General features: G+C 43.4%; 1 long non-coding RNA gene across 2 annotated transcripts in view; it reads right to left on the bottom strand.

Moving 5' to 3' along the window:
• The window catches only part of LOC109319664, a 166,634-nt gene that overhangs the window by 12,832 nt on the left and 133,429 nt on the right, over positions 1-20,373 (bottom strand). The window contains exon 4 of one of the 2 annotated variants that reach the window (XR_002103579.1): positions 8,326-8,378. The exons of the other annotated variant lie outside the window; for it this stretch is intronic. This is a non-coding gene — a long non-coding RNA (uncharacterized LOC109319664). The remainder of the gene's footprint in view (positions 1-8,325; positions 8,379-20,373) is intronic. 2 annotated transcript variants of the gene reach the window in all.

The raw sequence follows: 20,373 nt of genomic DNA on the forward strand, positions 1-20,373 counted from the left end.
CTCAAGAAATGAGGAGAGGACCCTTTTTAATTTCATTTTATTTATTCATTAGGATTTACTTACTTGGAATTGATCAGCTCATATATTCTTATTTTAGGCCCAGATCCTACAGTCTTCACACAAGAAAAACCTAGTGAGGTTTTGGTCTTATAAAAACTGAGAAAATCAGTCCCCATGTATTTTCAGTGCTTTACCCAGTTCTTTAGCTGAACTGGCAAAATCCCACAAGGGATTTTTTTTTTTTAGCACTGAAACCTCCTATTATTGGGAATTAAGACCACTTAAATGAAAGTTACAAAGGTCTCAGCCTGTTAGAGGGAGGAGAATCACACCCTCTATGTTTAGGGTTGTGTGAAGAATTTTACTCTGCACTATTAATCACTCTGCAGCCCTTTTGAAAGCTAGGGCCTTCAGTTCATCTCTTCTCAGCCAAGGCAGGTGGCCACAATATGGGGCCCTCAAGGAGCTAAATAAAAGAGCAGGGAAGTCCTCCACTGACAGACAATAAAAGGAGGTACTTCCTTTCCCTATTGTCCTACCCCTTTTCAGCCAAAATCTTTGTTTTAACTTTTTAACACAGCAATTTCCCCTTATTCAACTCCTGCGTTTGCCTACACACACAGTGAATCAATGAGTTAATGAGGCCTCTGACATACCACTCAGTCAATTCCTTCCTATCCCTGCCACCTTGTTTTAACTACAAATCATCTCTGACATATGCCTTTTATTATGTATGAACTATCTTGGAAGGGGGAGTGGGGGTTACATAAGTTTTCTTGTGCCTATCTGGAATTAACTGAACCTTCTCCCAGTGTTCATGTTATGGCGTATGTTTATTCCCTTTCATGGCCAGGGATTCTGAGAGTTCTTTTTATTGTTACAAAAACCAGCATCTCTGTTTAGAAAGTTTCATAGATTTAAATTGCTGTGGTCTGAATGTCCTCTGTTCTTTTTAGGTTGCGTGGTGAAGTTTGTGGCTACTTGTTGTGTTGTGAGCAGGCTCATAAATGTGTCCTTTTCCTTCCCCAGTTCCATTCATTACTTTGTTTGGGCTTCTTTGAATCAAAATACTTCACTTCTGTCTTCTACATCCCTAATCCAAGAGATCTCAGCCTGTATTCGAAGTTCAAAAGAGCTTAGAACCTACAGTTGGGGCTGTATTTTCAAGAGACCCGCTTCTCCTCTTAAAGCACCTAGGGTGCCTGTATGCAACCATGGAGGCTGCTCTGATGCACTAATTACAGCATGTCAGAGCAGACTCAATTAATTGAGTTCGCTGGAGCATGGTAATTACCATGCTTCAGCAGCCTCCACACCTCATGTATCAGCACCCCTGCACTTCAAAATGTGGCAGGGATGCATGAACTAAAGCTCATCAAACACGCTTTAGTTAAAGTGCCTCTGCCACCATTTTGAAGCGCGGGGACGCTGATACACGAGATGCTGTAACATTTTAATTAGAGTGGTTCTCACAGCAAAAGTCCCTCTTCCTCTCCCTCCTTCCCCAGAGTACATGTGAAAGTGCTCCTAAAGAAGGAGCACATTTGCAAAATGGCTTAGTACTTATCAACTCCCATTATGACCCTTTCAGCCACGTTTCCAAGAGTCCAACACTGAACATGCAGAGCTGTACTGAAAATTTGGTGTTATGTTATTAACAGGTTTGTAGGCCCTCTATTTCATTGTAACCAAAACTAAAGAAAAAGAGTTTTCAGAAATAACGGTGTAAAAAATACAGGATCGCTGGTGCAGACGTTGTACATCCCAGTCTTTTTTACTTCTGGCAACTGTATTCCTATTTTCATTTAATTTTCCTGACCTCCTGCCAATAAAACCATAAGTCTGTCTAGCAAAAGTGAATTAAAAGGCACCTTCCTTGTCAGAAAAAAGGGACATCTGTTGTTATGAAGATAACATAGTCTTTCCAATTATAAAAATATTAAAATCCCAATCTTGGTTGCTGTTTTCAAGACCACTAAAACAAAAACAAGTGTTCAGACCTCACACTGGAAAAACTTAATTTAAGGTCAATGAAAATAAGATCCTGACTTTGGTGGGCTGCTGTTTTCATAAAAGATTTACTTTTAAATGCTAAATACTTCTCATGGTAACTGTGATGGATTTGAATCAGTGGTAAAGAGAAGGAAGGCATGGTATCCTCTGAGTCAAACAGTTTGTGTTAAAATGTCTTTACAGAGGAATGGGTTGGGGGGAAGGGAGGAGGGAAAGGACGAATTGTTTGCTCACTGGTTTTGTAAATAGTTTCTGCAAGAAAAGTCATCACTCTACAGACAAACCATACAAGAGCTATATGTCAGATGATGCTCATCCACACCAATTTCACCAGGTTAAATAAATCTTTTTTTTCCCAAGCCATAGAGTTAAATTGATACAAAATCCTTGGACTCTTCAATCAACTCACACTTGGCATATATGGATTTAGATTAAGTCAGCAAGTTAGGTCAATCAAAAATATTTAAAAAATATATTTAGTCTAAACCAGTGAAACATTTGTGTATAGAGCAGTCCTCATGTATCACTTGAGACCTGAAAATAAGGCTTAGATATGGCTTATGTGAAGCATAGGCCATTGTCTAAACAGTAGTGAATTCAATCTTTTCTGCAAAAGCAATTCAGAGGGTCTGTCTTTATTTTTACCTTGTGTAGCACTTACTGCAAAGTACGTTATATGTTTAAGAAATCAGAATTAGAATCATGAGATTTGGGGATGTAGTTAGAGAGTAGCAGAATATGAGGACCAAGATTAGTAGGTTAGGACTAGAATCAGCACTCAGTCCGACTCAGAAACCAACAGCAGGGGCGGGGTAGGGTAATTCAAAGGACAACCAGGCAGGCATGTGGTGTTTTATTATGGGAGCAATTGACTTCAGAATGAAGACAGAATTTGGTCCAACACATTTAAAATCAGAGAAAACTGCCATCCTGATTTTTTGTGCATTTTATACTTGACTTAAACTTTCAACTTTTATGATTTTCTTTTTTTGGCACTTGAAATGCAAACTTTCCCTCTGATATTAATTCCATTCCAGCTCTTCACTTTGAAAGGAAAAACATTGTGGAAAGAACATAGTGCCTTGATTGTCTCTGTATACTACAATGAAAGGAACTGGAGCACGCTGAGCAACACTTGGGACTAGATATGAATTAAACACGTTTCAAAGAGCAACTACACAAAACTATAGTTTGAAGCCACATAACATTTTCAGATATATTACATTTCAAAGCCACCCGCATGGTATTTAGCATACGAATGACTAAAAGTTACATATTGCTTACAAAGCAAAAATATTCCAACAAGAAATATATTTATCTTGGCTAGTCCAGAGCCTTCCTCTTTTTATATTTGGGGAACAGGGCTATTCATTATGGCCTGTTCTTCAACTCCTTTCTCAGTTTATATTCTGTCTGTACCCAGAGAAACTTTCCAATTGATTTCAGTAGATATTTTCCCCAAATAATGAATCAGTTCAAACTGAAGGCCTAAGCCTGCAAATTCCACAAATGACTTCACTCACAGGGAACAGTCCCATCAAAGCCAAGGAGACTACTTATATTAGCAAATGTAGGTCCTTTTCCCCCACTCCAGAGTTTGCTCTCAGTAAGAGCTCAGAGTTTGACCCATTGTTAGTTCATCATTTCTAAAGGGAAAAAAATCTATTATGATTTTTAACAATATTTCAATTATAAGAAAAACCTGAGAGTTGTTTTTATCCTCAAAACAAATTGGAAACCTGTACAGGAAATATTTGGCTATGAAAAACAGCACTCTCCCATCCTCACAAATACCAAGGAACTATCATGCCATAAAAACTATAATAATAATCTGTGCTTCTCTGTGTGAGAAATGTAGAATTTCTGTAATTTATTATAATTTTGTCAAACTATTCTCTCATGTGCATGTATGCTGCTCTTTCTATTCCTAGCATCTGTGGTTAGCTTGCCACTAGCCAAGTTTCCAAAATAAAATATGAAGTTTCCACAACATGAGAAAGCGTTTGGTAGCATATTGCAGAATAGCTGCAGGATAAGATAGTCAATAAACAAAATAACTTATTGCTCATTAGGTATAAGGAGAGTGCAATGAATAGGTCCAGAACACTGCTTTCAGAGGCTGCCTGTATGCTCACATAATGGTGCTAAGTATCACTGCAGCCACTTTAAGTCAAAGGTTCACAAACTGGCAGTACATGAAACTGCAACATTTTCTTTTGTTATTCACAATCTCTGATAGTCCAAGGGTGAAATCCTAGCCCCATTAGGGTTAATAGCAAAACTACTGATGAGCCAGGTTTTCTCCCTAATAGAAAATAATCAGCCTCCCAAATCCCTGCCAATATTTTGGGTTTCTGGGCATCAACCCATAAGCCATAAATCTTGCTTGTGCCACCAAGTAGCAGTTGCAAATATGTGCACAGCCTGGCAGGGGAAAAGGTTGCTGTGGAGATATTTGTTAAGCTGTGGTATATAGATAATTACAAAGGAGAATGATTCCTTTTTCCAGCCAGCATCAGTGATAATCAGCAGTGATGTGAAAGGAGATGAAGAAAAATACATGATTGTATTTCAGACGCAGATTTTATGGTAAGCAAAATTCTCAGTTTCCAGGTCTTAAAACAACTGTCTTCAGTATGGACATGAACCCTCCTCAATGACCTTAGATCAGATAGCAACAGCAACAGAAGCAGAGGTTTGCATTGTGGGTCTCAGAGCCACAGATGAGATATAGTCAAATTCCCAAATCCAAATACCACCCCCCAAGCTTGAGAAGGGTCTAAATTGCAATGCAAATGATGCAGCTCAAGGGAATCTATAACTTAAAGGTGCCCAAATTTCACCACAGCATTTGTTTCATGGAAGAGATCCATGTCCTTGACCTTGTTTCAGTCCTCACATCTTGTGATAAACTCTTAGCTTTGAAAGCAATAGCAGATGAAATAGAAGAAAAGAGAGTTAGTTATTCACTGAATATTAGTGAAGAGTATAGAAAAACTGGCAAGCTGCCTCATCTCTTCGAATATCATGATCTACTGTTGCTCAATATGACAGCATAACACAAACTCTAATAGGCATGTTCCGTAGCCATTATTAAGCTGGTTCCATGCTGCATGAGTTTCTTGTAACAACGACTTCTGTACCTGGACAGTGTCCTATTGATCAGAGATCAATATGCAGCCCTCTTTCCATAAACCCAGCCCAGGATACAATGATGCAAGCCATGCCCCTACCAAGTCTTCAGGCTGCTTAAAAAAAAGCCTATTCTTGGATAAAGAGAAGCATGCTACTTCTGAATCCATGCAAAACTGAAAAGATGCTAGATGGAAATGGGAATGTTTTAAAGAAACAACTGAGCTGTTGTTTCCACCTACCGCTGAAGGCATACAGCCCCTGTTTATCAAAGTGGTATGAAGTATGGGGTCCATTAAGCTTGGATCACCTAGTATCCTTGGCATCTAAAAGTACCATCTTTCAGCTGCAGCTGGCTAGAAAACTATGTTCCCTTCACTCAAAGACTTGGCTACAGTGACTCAGGCATTTAACACCTGGAGGGAAGTCTGTAGTAATTAGTTGCATGTGAAGCTATGCTTGATAGAAAAGCTCTAGCTGCTTCAGAGGCTCCAGCCACTCACTTTCTCTATGGTTTAGGTCACACTGGGTGCTGACAGATGTGCAGCTCCTTGGTATAACACATGGTGCTTCCAAGAAAGCACCATGAGTTAGATCAACCTTTGTGACTCAACAGACACATGCTGCTGATTCAGGAGGGCAGGAGATCGGGCTGAGGAACTGTGTATCTGCAGCTTCTCTCCCCTAGTCTTGCTAAACCCCCCCGCCCCCAGGTCTGGTGCTGCCTGCACAACATGGTGGGGGGAGAAGGGAGGGAAGGATGCTCAGTTTGGGGTTTGCCCAGCCTGTGCTGGACAGGGTATGGGTGGTTTGGGGTCCCATGGGGGGCCTCCAATCCACTGGTCCCTGACCAGCACAGCTGGACAAACCCCAGCCTTAGCTCCTTCCCCTTCCTTCTCCCCCATCCAATTATGCAGACAGCACCAGGGGTGGAGCTGGGCTGATGCAGCCCAGCCCTGATCAAACAGAAGGTAATGAAGGCACTCCACATTGGAGCTACTTCAGCACGATGCAAGGTACAGATCTCAAGAGAAAATGCAAGAATTGGAGACAGCATTTTTAATCGAGTGGACTGTGCTGTGGAATGAGCTTCCAAAGGAGATTAAGTCAATCCAGCGTCAGACTGTTGTTGCAAAATGCTGCAAAATCTTCTTCTTCTAAAGGGTCTTAACATCATGCTCAGAACCACATGTTCCCAAAAAGCCCGAACTGACTGACAAAATACTGACTGAAGAACTCTCTTTCTGAAACAAATTAACCTAAAATGAAGACAAACTTAAAATATTAAAACCAAAAGAGTTACTTTTTCAAATGGAAAGTGCCCGATACTTCAAGAAATCCATTTAGGATGTTGCTAGTGTTGGAGTGATGTTGTAGTCATGAGGTTCCAGGAAATATAAGAGAGCAATGATTGTTTTGGGTGATAGCTTTTATTGCAATCTTTTAATTCCAATAAAAGATACCACACAAAAAAATCCCTGCCTCATTTATTTGGGACTTTGTTATTACTATTTAATGTTAGGTGGAAGATGGTGGGTGGCAGTATAAAATACTTAGCTAGACAAATAAGACAAAGTAAAGCTTCTGTGCAAATCTAGTCTCAAAATCATGACTCATATGGTTTGGGGACTTATTATAAATCTCAAACTCAGGCTATGTTCCCCAAAAACTACAATGATGTGTGACCACATTAAAAACTTGGTTGAGTTTTCAACATGGTTCTCATCTTTGTTGTTAAATTATAGGCTTTTTTTATAACCCGCTTTTAGCAAAATATCTGCACGTTGGAAGAAGCTTCACTGATGTCAATGGAGTTTCACAAATATAAAGTTGAAAGGACAGAGGTCAGTATCAGGCCCTTTATCTGAGCCTTACATTGATTAATTTGCTAGTTTCTCATAGAGCCTCCCAAAACTGCACTGTTTTTATGTTTGATTTACAAGCTCTTTTTCTCATTCTTTTTCTAAACTTTTTTCAGATTTCCATATATTTTCAGCATCAAATACATTAAGATGTAGTCTCTAGAAATGATACAGTACATTGTAGCACACTTTCCAATAGGTTTTTTCTGATTCCAAGGAATAATTTGCCACAAGTGAGACGGTGACAGTGCTACGAATAGATAATGCATCTGAATGGATGACTGAAGCTGACATACTTAATGGAAATGTTCTTTTAAAGCACCTTCATTTATTATCTTATGTAGAGTCAGGTCTTGCAAATGTTACTAAGGTAAAATTCCTGTTGAAGTCAATGGACGTTTTGGTTGAGTACATACCAACACAGTTTCACACGGCCTTACAGCACTGGAACAGTACTTCAAAAACTTTTCTAAATGTTCTTTTTGAAATGCCTCCTTTGTGACCGTGCATAAGCAGATAGCTCAACCTGCTATTATCTGTCATGTGTCATGGTGATAATATCCTTATTCCACCTGTTTTGTAACTTACTGACACTTCTTTTATCCATAACAGGGGTGCAATACCTACCTGAGACTCGATCTGTTCACATCTTCCTTTGAAGTTCCCTGCTTTGCATCAAGGGTCAGAGTGCTGGCAGACATGCCATTGGTATGAATGATTTACAGCAACAGGTGAAAGTCTTTAAATGAATGTATTTACTGCAACCTTTTGAGGACTCTGTATCAGCTATGCTTGATCGTATTCCATGAGCGTTCCCATGTGTACTGTCCATTGTGTTGCTGTTTATACTAGTAGTAGCATGGTCACATTTCATGGAGGTTGAACTATTCAGTGAATTTTGCATGCTGATCCAGTAAAAATGGTTTAGTGTGTATCATGCACCTCTTCATCTTTCATCACTCAGTAAGGGACAGATGCTCTACAGTGTTAAATGCACTAGCAACATATCATACATCTCCAGGAATCTTCCTTTGCCTACATCTTATCTCCTACCTCCTGAGCTTTAGACTGTAGCAGCAGCTCAGTCATTTTCATGTTCCATAGCCTCCTTTCATTAAGACTCCTTTAGCTGAAAAAGCTTCTCCTCCCAAGGATGCCATTCTTCTCCTTTAAATGCCATTTCATATTATGCCATAGATTTTTAAACATGAATTGCCATAATGGCACAATGGCCTATAGGCCATTCCAGCAATTACCAATGATCAGGCACACCCTGTTTGAGCACTTTAAAATTAATATTAAAAAACCCTCCACACACCTTAACTTTAATTGTGAAAGCAAGCAATATGGAAACAAAGCCTTCAAACTGTCCTAAAATAAAACAGAAAAAATATCTTTGAGAACTGTAAAAAGCTGGGCACATCTGTTGTCCTATCTATACAAGATAATACTAATACTTAACAATAAAAAATGAGTTGTAATTTTGAGAACATGAAAACAAACTTCTCTGATATGGTGCAATAGCATATGCAATTTATATATAATGCTGAAGCAACCTTTCTTTCCCCTTCTTCCTTTTCACGTTTCTCTTTCATCAAGTTGCATAATAAATTGATTAAATATGCACAGTTGGGATAAAAAAAAATGAATAATATAAGCTACACATGGATAACAGATATGAAGCCAGAAACATTACTCAGTGGGAACAAGTGATACAGTGCCCTGAACCCACATTGAAAAATAGATCTCGTCCTTGTGCCAGTATGGGGAGTAGTTTTCTATTGTTTCCAAAAAAATGACATCTTATATTTAATGGGGGGGAAAAAAGGGAGAAAAAGGAAAAATAAAAATCAACCAAAAATAGAAGCAGTATGAACCAGTTGAAGAACCTGGCGTGAGCATTAGGAGATGTAATTCAGACTCTATCCCATGAAATTGTGCAAATCATTTTATCACTCTGTGCTTCGGTTCTCTCTGTGCTATAAATTACTTTATAAAATGTTTACACTGTTTGAATTAACTTCTCTAATAACATGACTAGACACATGAATACATGCAGTCTATAGTTAATGGTTATATCCTTTAACATGTCAAGAATAAATGTATTCAGGTGGATTTAAGAAAGCTAATTTTGGCTTTGAATTGCAGCTAATAGTGACTGGCAACCCTAAGGTTAGGTACAGATGTATACATATTCTGCACTAAATGATCCGAATTCAAACCAAACCCATAACTGTACAGAAGTTCAGAACACATAGTCCCAAATAAAAATGATGGAACCCAGTTTAAGCATCAAACTTCTGTCCCAGATCTCTTATCAAATCAAGTTAGTTTGCTGTCCTTTGGCATCCCAGGCTCCTTTGTGGGACCCTGCAAACCCCACTCCTTGCAGGGAGGCATGCTGGAACTTGGCTTGCGCTAGGCTGAGTGCCCAGTCGGCTCTGTCCCCAGGCTCTCACAGAGTGGAGTCAGCACAGTACCTGAAGATGATGGGGTGGGGTGGAGGGGTGCTTGCTTGTTTCCTGCAGTCTGCTTATACTCCTTGGATCTTTATCCACTTGCAGGGAGCATGAGAGTCCCTGGGTGGTTGTGCAGGAGCTCATCCAGGGATCCCCATACCCCCATAAGCAGATGCAGACCCAGGGGGCAGACTGCACTGCTGCATCTGCTGCTTGTCTGTAGCTGAGAGATGCCTGTGGCTGACAGAGGACAGGCAGGGTGGGGGTAGGGGGACCATGTTCCCATCATCCCTTCGGGGGTGGCCCAGCCACTCAGCTGAGTTTGGCAGTGCATGAGCACCCCCAACCTGCTGGCCTTGGGCAGTACAGGCTGCCTGCATGCCCCCCCGATCAAAGGGCAAACTTGTGTTCTGCTCAGTACCAAACTAACCTACTCCATTTAGAGAAACTTGCGCAAGTTAGTTTCAATCCATCTTGGGCTTTTTGAATGTCTTTACCTTGCCTAAGTGATCACTGCCAAAGACATGGGGGAATGGGGGGGTGGGGGGAAGAGTGGAGTGGTTATTTTCAACAACAGTGGTGGCTGCACCAAGAACAACAATATTCACTAAGTGCTGGTATCTAGGAGCATTTGATGTGAACAAAGTGTCATCTTCTGTGAAAGATTAACTGGTAGAACAGCTTTCTGCACCATGTGAAGGCAGCAGCATCACAGTTTGTAATTCTCTGCACATTTAAAGCAGGCTACATACTTGTAGTTTTGTTGAGGAGTTTACTATTTGTTCAGTAACTTTCTTGTTGTCAGGTTCATCTTTTGCTATAAACAACTCCCTGACTCTTTTGTCTGTGCTTGTATATTACTCTTGTATGCTATGTTCTTGCATGTACGAAAAAAGGTTTTCTGTATACAATTTTGCTTTTTTAGTTTAATATAAAGACACAGAGAGAGAGTATCAAAGGTCCAACCCAGATGTGTGTGAGGAGGTCAGGGTTCAGAAGGAAAGGGTCAGTAATGTTGGAGGACCAGAAGCCAATGCTGAAGGACACTTGGGAGTCAGTCTGAGTCCAATGTATCATGCCAGGGGTTTAGATGGGTTTGTGGTTAAGGCCAGCCCAGAAGTTAGAAGCCAGAGTTTTCATGATAGATTAAGCAAGAATGAGGTACTGGGAGTCCAAGGCAGCACATGGCAAGAACAAGGCACAAGGGTCAAAGACTGAAGCAAGGCAGAAGGCAGGACAAAAGAGACAGAGGTAGAGGCAGTGCAATCTCACTCCCTTTCTATCACCACTTCCATAGTCCCAAGCACAGGGGGACCAAGCTGAGCCATAGTCCCAAGCACAGAACCTCTTCTGCTCTCCTTCATCTTTGAGTGGTTATGTAGGGTTTCTGGGCTCAGGAGGGGACAGTGGCAGTAGCGAACAGCTAGATTCAGCTAGGGGACAGTGGTAGCAGCATGCAGCCCAGGTCTTCAGCTATGAACCCAGAAGACCTAGGTTTGAGTACCAAGGGTCCTGACAGAGAGAAATTTCTGGTGTTCAGTATTTTCGTGTGAAATCTGAAGTTTGTACTTTAGTTGAAAGCCCAGTTTTCAATCAGAAGAGCCTTAGATCAAAAATTTTCACCAAACCCAAGTCCTATCCATAGAAGACTAAATACAGATATCACTGAAACCAGTGGCAAAACCTATAGAGACTTCAAAAGGAGCAAAATTTTACCTGCATTGCATAGTACTTCACTTATCCTAAATTGCTTTTGCTTTGTGTCACAGTACACTGTTCAATGAACATAACAACAGACCCTTGAGAGGTAGTGACATTTCAGCTATGAAAGAGGTAAGAATTTTTCTATCAGTATTTTGCACAGTATTTCATTGAGGGTGAATCAACATCCCACAGCCTATACGTATCATTATGGGTCTGTGAGATGTGGACTTTAAACTGAATACCATGGGTGAACCATATTTTGTTTTCTGTGCTAATGCTGAGTAATGTCTTATCTTGCCTTCTTCAGTGTAAGGTAGGTGAGACTAGCTGATATTTAGTTAGTTTACACTGGAACTGGAGGTCAAAGCTTCACACCACCCAGAGGAAGAGGAATCATAGAATCATAGAATCAATGAGTGGGAAGGGACCTAGACAGATCATCTAGTCCAACCCCCTGCCATGGGCAGGAAGGAGCACCGGCAATGGGAGGAGTCATAAGGCCCCAGCCAGGCGCCTATCCAGTCTCCTCTTGAAGATTTCCAGGGAAGGTGAGAGCACCACCTCTCTGGGAAGCCTATTCCAGGCTTGGCCACCCTTACCATGAAGTAGTTCTTCCTAATATCTAACCTAAACCTATCCTCCCTCAGCTTGTGGCCATTGTTCCTGGTGACTCCAAGGGGGGCCCTGGTGAACACACTTTCCTAAAGTCCCTGCTGCTGGCCCCTGGTAAGGTTGTAGGCAACCACAAGATCCCCCTCAGTCTCCTCTTGCGGAGACTGAAGAGATTCAGGTCCCTCAGCCTCTTCTCATAGGGCTGGCCATGGAGGCCCCCAACCATATGAGTGGCCCTCCTCTGGACCCTCTCCAGGTTCTCCATGTACTTCTTGAAGTGCGGCACCCAGAACTGGACACAGTACTCCAGCTTCAGCCTGACCAGCGCTGCATAGAGGGGGAGCAAGATCTGTCTGGACCTGTTAGTAATGCCCCTGTTGATGCATGACAGGGTGTGGTTGGCTCTGCCTATTGCTTCATCGCATTGGCGACTCATATTCATCCTGGAGTCAATCATGACTGCAAGATCCCTCTCTGCCTCTGTGCTGCCAAGAGGGTCAGCCCCTAACCTATAACCTTAATGTTGGTTCCCTCTCCCCAGGTGCAGCACCCTGCACTTGTCCTTGTTGAAACGCATCCTGTTCAGATCTGCCCACTTCTCTAACCTATCCAGGTCTGCCTGGATGAGGTCCCTGCCTGCCGGTGTATTCACTTTACCCCACAGCTTGGTGTCATCAGCGAACTTGAACAGGGTGCTCTCCACACCCTCGTCCAGGTCACTAATGGAGATGTTGAACAGCACTGGCCCAAGGACCAAGCCCTGGGGGACTCCACTGCCCACACCCTCCCAGGTCGACATCAACCCGTACATCACCACCCTCTGGGTGCTCCCCTGGAAGTCCAGCCAATTCCCTCAGCACCCACCGATGAAGGTCATCCGGGCCCGCCGACTTGGCCACATCTAAGCCCTCCAGGTAATCCTTAACTAGGTCTGAACTAACAGTTGGGGGACTTGCATCCTTCCTGGGCCTCTCTATGCTATCACCCAAGAGCACCCCATTGTCAGCAGACAGGAACACGGAGGCAAAGAACTTGTTGAAGAGTTCTGCCTTCTCTCGCGCATCCGTCACCATCTGCCCTGCCCTGCCCCGCCCCGTAGGGGTCCAATGTTACCCTGAGACTTCTTCTTGCTACCTATATACTTGAAAAAGGACTTTTTGTTATCCTTAATCCCAGAAGTTAATCTAAGCTCCAGTGCTGCTTTAGCCTTCCTTACCAAATCCCTACAAGCTCAGGTCAGGGAGGTGTACTCCTCCTCTGTCCCTGTCCCCTGCTTCCACTGCCAGTATGCTTTTTTCTTTGCCCTCAGGCCAGCCTGGATATCCACGGTCAGCCGTGAAGCTTTCTTGGACCCTTTTCCCACCTTCCTGTGCAGAGGAATTGCATCCTGCTGTGCCCCAAGGATAGCCTCCTTGAGGAAGGACCACCTTTCCTGGACCCCCATACTAGCTACACCCTGGGCTCCGAGTGCCTTTCTGACTACTGCCCTGAGCACATAGAAGTTGGCTTTCCTAAAGTCAAGCATTTGCGCTGTGCTAGTTACCCGCCCCACCTTTCTCTGAATAGCAAACTGAATCATTTCATGATCACTGAGCCTCCCTTGCACCTCCCCCACCATCCCCAGAGACTAACACCAGATCCAGTACGGTGTTTTCTCTAGTGGGGACGTGTACCTCCTGCACGAAGTGGAGGTCCTGTATGTATGTCAGGAACCTTCATGAGTGGCTAGACCTGGCTGACTGCTCTTCCCAGTTGATGTCAGGGTAATTCATATCCTCCATGACCACAACATCCTTTGCACACACGGCCTCCCCAGGAAAACTGCCAATTGTTTGGCAACCTCCAAATCTAAGTGTTAGGTAAAAGTTTATGTTGACATTTACACCAAGAAGAGAGTTTGGGTGCCTTACTACCATGATCATGGAGTCTAAGGTCCTAGCGGAGTATTTAAGTAAATTTATTTCTTATTTTCTCTTGAGGAACTCCATGTGACAACTGGAATGTGAGAAGAACATGTTTTTCTTTAAAGAAACCACATCTCCTCCTCTGTCTGTTCAGTATGGCATTAATATGGCATAATAAAGAAATGTTTTTAAATGTGATAGCTCATTTCTGTTGTTAATTAAGTTCTCTAACATCTAAATTGAATAAAGCCACATGATTTTGTAAAGTATAAATAGTCACAATATGAAATATCTCCATTTAAAACAAGTTGGCAAATTTGTTCAAAGTGAATAGGAGTTATTAATAATTTTATGAAGCATTTTGCATAAGTAAAGCTAAAAATGCTTTACAAAAATGTCTAGTATCATATCCCTCTATTTCAGATGAGGTAAAGACAAAAGAAGCAATTTTCACAGCAGGCCAATAGCAGGTATAAAATTTTACCCTCATCCTTTAAGTGGGGTTTGCTTAGATTTACAAAAGTGACTTGTGATTTTTACTCATTCTAAGTTAGACACCTGAAAGGGGTTTGATTTTCAGAAAATGAAAAACCTTTAGCCTCTGATTGAAGAACTTGAAAGTTTCTCAGCTTGGGCACTGATGTACTCTCACGTTACAAACCCCAGGATTCTTTTCTCCAACAAAGTAGTTAAGAAATTATTTCCAGTAATAGAATTTTTCAATGAGTTTGAAGACTAGCACTCTCACTGTTCAGGTTGGGTTTAGTATAATCCTGCAAAGTAGTTCCATTTGCTGCCAGTTAAAAATCATGTATCCTCTGTGTCATCTGAATCTGAATATATCATTTGCTTAGGTTAGATTACAAAGTTTCTTAGAATATATTTAAAGTCATGCGAAACCTCTTAATTGCTGTATTCAGTTATGCTAAATAAATCTGTGCCATAATCAGCGACTGTCCACAAGCAGTTTCTAAAATCAACTTGCTTCTAAGACTTTCATAGCAAAATGTATGTTTCATAGGACATATCTTATCATTTTATCTGATGTCTTTAGGGCAACCATTCAGTGTAATTGACTCAGGGTAAAACTGCATAAAAAGCATTGGCTCTACTGATATATTATTGAGTTATGATTCATTATAAACCAGACATCCACAACAGTGCAACTCGACCCTGAAAACTGAATACAAGGTTCTAACAGCACTGGATCCTTGCAGGAGAAGATTAATACATGGGCCCATGGGGCCTAGGCCCAGGGGCCCCTGACAATCAGGGGCCCCCTTGGAAAAATTCAGAGGGGAGGCTAACCTTGTGTGCTAGGGACAAGTTGTGATTGGCTGCCTTCCTGCAGGCACCATGGTGACAAAGGACATCAGACACCAGGCCAAAGCCAAGGTGGGGTTGATGTGTGCAGGGGCCAGTGGGGGCCCTGCCTCAAGCTGTAGGCAGCGCTACAGGAAGGGTCAGTCACAGTGCAGGTGTGTGGTCAGGGGCCTGGTGGTACTTCCTGGTGCATACCCCTACCTGGCAACTCTGTGACTAGGGTAGCCGCTCTGTGGGGGCAGCCTCCTCACCGCGTGCTAGGTGATCATGGCTGTGCACTGTCTGCAGCACTGGCAAGGCTCCATGGGCAGGCAGGCAGGTGCAGCTCTCCAGGATGGCCTGTGCTAGGGCTGGGCAGGGAGCCAGTGGTGGTTGCCTGTGCACAATAGGCCCAATGTCTCCAAGATCCGGGTCTGGCTTGGGCTGGCCTGCTACAGCGCCAGTGACCATGGCTCCATGGAGCTGCACATGGAGAGCTATGTGCTCCATGATAACTACTCCCAGGTCACCAACCACCATGATGTCAGTGAGCCCACAGCCCAGCTGCAGCTGCAAGCCCCCTCCCTCCCTGCCAGCCACACAGGGCACTCCCATGTGTCCCCTTGATACATTCATGTTTATAATGGGGTGCGGAAGGCCTCCAATTTTCTGTTTGCCCAGGGCCACAATAGATCTTAATCTGCCACTGGATCCTTGAGATTTCTGTAAGGCAACAGGAGCTGAGCAAGTCTGAGAAAAAGAAAAAGAAGAAACTCAATGTGAGGGCTGTTGCTGGGGGAGGAGGGGGGTGAATCGGGGCGACTGCCCCAGGCCTCACACTTGGGGGGCCCTATGGAGCCAGGCTGAGTGGTTGTGGTGACTGTGTGTTGCTGCTGCCACCGCCAGCTTTGCATCTGGCTGCTCATACCCCTACCACCCACTGCCGAATCCACTGCGGGCTTCTTCACATCCAGAGCACACAGGGGTGGGGCCCCACACAGGCTGATTTACCCTGGGCCCCATACTCTGCTTGGGTCATCTCTGGTCGTACCACATATGTTCACTTAATCACGTATCATTTTTTTCAGTACTGCAAGTAATCCCTCTCAGTGTGTCCATCAGTTTCCCACACACAATCTATGTTCCTGCAGCTTATTTAAGCTGCCTAAATGTAGACCAGGACTGGCATATGCAGCTGTTCGCTGTTCTACTTCAACAATCTTGAAAATGGCATAGAGTGCACCCTCAGCAAGTCTGTAGATGACACCAAGCTGGCTGGAGTAGTAGAGATGCTGCAGGATAGGGCTATGATTCAGAGAGACCTTGATAAATTAGAGGATTGGACCAAAAGAAATTTCATGAAGTTCAACACCCAATTTCTCTGGGGAGGTTCAAAAATACCTTGACACATAGAGCAGAAAAAGGGGGTTGGGTGGAAGCAACTAGCAAAGCCCAGAAGCCTGGGAAATACCCATGGTTGAAAATAGGCATAGCTATGCCTAGATCAGGCATGGGCATTTATTTTGGGCAGAGGGCCACTTACTGAGTTTTGGCAAGCCATTGAGGGCTGCATGACAGGCAGCCAGGGCAGATAAATATTAATTTTCTAAATTTTCAGGGGCCCTGCAGTCCAGATAGAATGGCCTGGTGGGCCGCATCCAGCCCGTGGGCCGCATCCAGCCCATGGGCCACATTTTGCCCACCCCAGCTTAGATCATCCCCAACTCATCACAGTCCAGCATCTAGAAGACCTCCAGTGATGGAGAGCCCACAACGTCCATAGGCGATCTATTCCACTGCCTCACTGTTCTCACAGTGAAGAATTTTTTTCCAGATATCCAATCTATATTTTTGCTGAAACTTCAAGCCATTAATCTACCTCCTCCTCTCTGTAGCAGAAGATAAAAGGTGTTTTCCCTCTCTTTTATGATAGCTCTTCAAGTATTTGAAGACTGCTATTATATCCCCTCTTAAGTGCTGTGGGAGCATGGGACATGACTTGCCAAGAAGCCCAGGAATGAGACCCGCTGGGAAGCTACTCCTGGACACCAGGGAATGTTGGATTGGCCTGGTAAGGGCTGGAGGTGATTCCTATGAACATGTAGGAATGTCTATGGTGCCAGTGCATGGCGGCAGCTCTGCTTTATCAACGCATGCTCACTGTGCATTGTCGGGAGCTTTGGGACAGCTGGTTTACCTGGATGTCCAGTGCCAGCTGTCAAGGGAGACAGTGCAGTGTGGAGCAGGCATGGCATGGAGGTGGAACGCAGCTTGCCCCATGTGCAGAGCACCCACATAGCCTCTCCTACGCCAGTGAGGAAAGCAGCTTGTGACTCCAAGAGCTCAAAGGAGCACTCAGCATCTGGCACCCAGAACCCTGGAGGAGAAGTGGGGAAAAGGAAGCAGGGGAAGTTTCTCCTTCCCCACATGGAGCCAGACAGTGACCAGAGTGACTGACTACCTCACTGTAGCAGCAGACATGCTGGGGATCATATCTTTGTGTGTAAGTGGCACCAGCAAGCCTTTATTTTCAATTTTAGTTGGGAATGCTAAGAGGAGCAGGTCCAAGGGACCAGTATCTAAGTTAATGTGGGAGCAGGAGCTCAATTAATTTATTATTAAATTGATTGATGAGACTACAGGGAATGATATTTGGCCAGAGAAACTAAGTTAATGAATTACAGGCGGAACTGATTGGGGCTAATTGATGAATTATCAAGCCTAGCTTTAAGGCATAACTTCACTGAAATAAATAAGGACTGCTATGCATCTGTTTATTCTTTAATGTGAGTCTGAGAGGTGATTTTGAGTTAAGGGTGTCAGGACATAGAAACTCAGCCTGTTGGCTGCTCTTGCAGTCAAGCCCGGGTGCAAAGGGTGCAGACACCTCAGTCTGCAAACTGAGAACAAGTTAAAAGCCTAACATCTGGTTGGCACATGGACCAAGGGTCGGCGACCACCCACAGGCACTGCCAGCTGTGTTGGCAATGGCCAGTGGTGATTGCGGACTCCCCGCAGATGCTATCAGTAGTGTCAGCTTCAGGGTACCACTTGCAGGTGCCACCAACAATGTCAGTGGCACATTTTTGCAAGGGGTGCATTGCCATACTTAGGGGGTGCACGTGCATCCACGTGCACCCCAGATGTGTAGCCCCTGCCTCTAACAGTAAGGAAACTCCTGCACATTAAATAAGAACAAGACATGGCAGGAGAGAAGGGAAGGGCAGCTCTCAAGTGCTGGGACATGGTGGGGCCAAACTGTTGACCAATAAGACCTGGTCTTTGGAGGGCTCAAGCTCTTGAGTCTGGTGATATAAGACTTACCTTCAGTACCATGCACAAGTGCCTTGTCCACAATCTGAACATGTCTAGCTCCTTTAGCCTGTCGTCATATACTTTGTCTTCCAAGCCTTTGATATCCTTTTTCTAACCTCTAGACCCTCTTTATCTTCTCCACATCCTTTTTAAAATGTGGAGCCCAGAACTGCACACAGTATTCCAGATGAGACCTAACAGTACAGATAACCTTCCATGTCTTGTACCTACTGCTTCTACTGATGCAGCCCAAAACTGCATTCACTTTTTGTACAATTGTATCACATTGCAGACTTATATTGAATCTATAGTCTAGCAAGACTCCCAAGTCCTTTTCTGTAGAGCTGCCATCTAGCCCCATTTTGTATTTGTGCTTTTCATTATTTCTCCCAAGGTGTAGCAATTTGCATTTGTCTGCATTGTCCTGTTAGCTCTAGACCGACTTTCTAATCTGTTGGGATCCTTCTGAATTGTGCTCACATCCTCCAACATGTTCACAATCCTTTGCAATTTTGTGTCATCCACAAACATGCTCAAGAAGCTTTCTATTGTTAGTATCCACATTGTTAATAAAGTCATAGAGCAGCATTGGATCCAGGACAGACCCACAGCATTCCCTTCATCCACCCAAGTAGATCAGGTTTGTTTGATGCATTTTGTTTTTCATAAATCTATGCTGCCTCCAGATGCTTGCAAATACCCTTTCTTAGAATATGCTCCAGTAACCTTCCAGGTATTGAGGTAAGGGTAACCATTCTGTAGTTCCCCAGGTCCTCCTCCTTGCCCTTTTTAATGAGGGGCCCTTTTCCAGTCCTCTGATTCCTTGCCTGTCTCCCATGGAGATCATTGCCAAGGCCTCCGAGATCTCCTCTGTCAGTTTCTTTAAGACCCTGGGATGAAGCTCATTTAGCTCTGCTGACTTGAATTCATTTAGCTCTAACCAAAGCTCTCTGACCATCTCTTTTGTTATCGGCTTCCTCAGCTTGATAACTTCCTTATCCAGATAATCCCTATTAGGTGTCTGGCAGCTTACATTTTTGTGAAGACTGAGGCAAAGTAGCTGTTGAGTAGCTCCATTTTCTTTGTACCTTTGGTTTGGAGTTCCACCTAGCTTCTTAACAGAGGACCCACAACTTCCTTGGTCTTTCATTTCTAGCCAACATCCATGTAGAACCTATTCTTGGTGTCTGTAACCTCCTTTACCAGGTGCAGCTCATTCTTTATCTTTGCCTTCCTGATTTGGTCCCTGCAGGTTCTTGCCATTTTCTGGTACACATCCTTGGTGACTTGCCCATTCTTCCATTGTCTGTCTGCTTTCTTTTTGCATTTGAGGCATTTTAAAAGCTCCTTGAGCAGCCACATTGGTCTCTTGCTGGTCTTCTTGTGCTTCTTTTGTTTCAGGACAGTTTCTTGTTGGCTTCTAATGCTGTGCCCCTTCGAAGCTCCTGGGCATCTTTATCTTTCAATCTATTCTCCCATGACACCATGCTTATTAGCTCCTAGAGTAAGATGAAGCCGGCCTTTTTGAAATCTAGTCTTCTAATTTTGCTAACCTCTGGAAATCTATTGTATCATAATCGCTTCCTCCCAAATTATCCATCACCTTCACATCCTCCACCAGTTCTTTTTTGCTTGTCAGGACAAGAACCAAGATAGATGATCCTCTAGTTGTAGCCTCCACTTTCTGAAACAGGAGGAAGATGGAGTTAGACTGTTCTCAATGGTGGCAAATAACAAAACAAGAAACAATTGTCTCAAGTTGCAGCAAGAGAAATTTAGGTAAGATATTAGGGAAAACACCCTCACTAGAAGGGTAGTAAAGCATTGGAAATGAACTACTCAGAGAGGTTGTGGAATCTCCATCCTTAGAGGAGGGCAATCCAGGCTGACCTGGACAGGATCAGCAAATAGGCGGATGAGAACCTGATTGTGAACCTGATACTGAAAAATGTGAGGTTCTCCACCTTGGGAAGAAAAACCTGCAGGATCCTTATAGGCTTGGCAGTGTTACACTGGCTAGCACTACAGAAGAAAGAGACTTGGGGGTCATCATTGACCACAAGATGAACA

Source organism: Crocodylus porosus, unplaced genomic scaffold, assembly GCF_001723895.1.
Source record: "Crocodylus porosus isolate Cpor-Errol unplaced genomic scaffold, CroPor_comp1, whole genome shotgun sequence".
Lineage (NCBI taxonomy): Eukaryota > Metazoa > Chordata > Crocodylia > Crocodylidae > Crocodylus > Crocodylus porosus.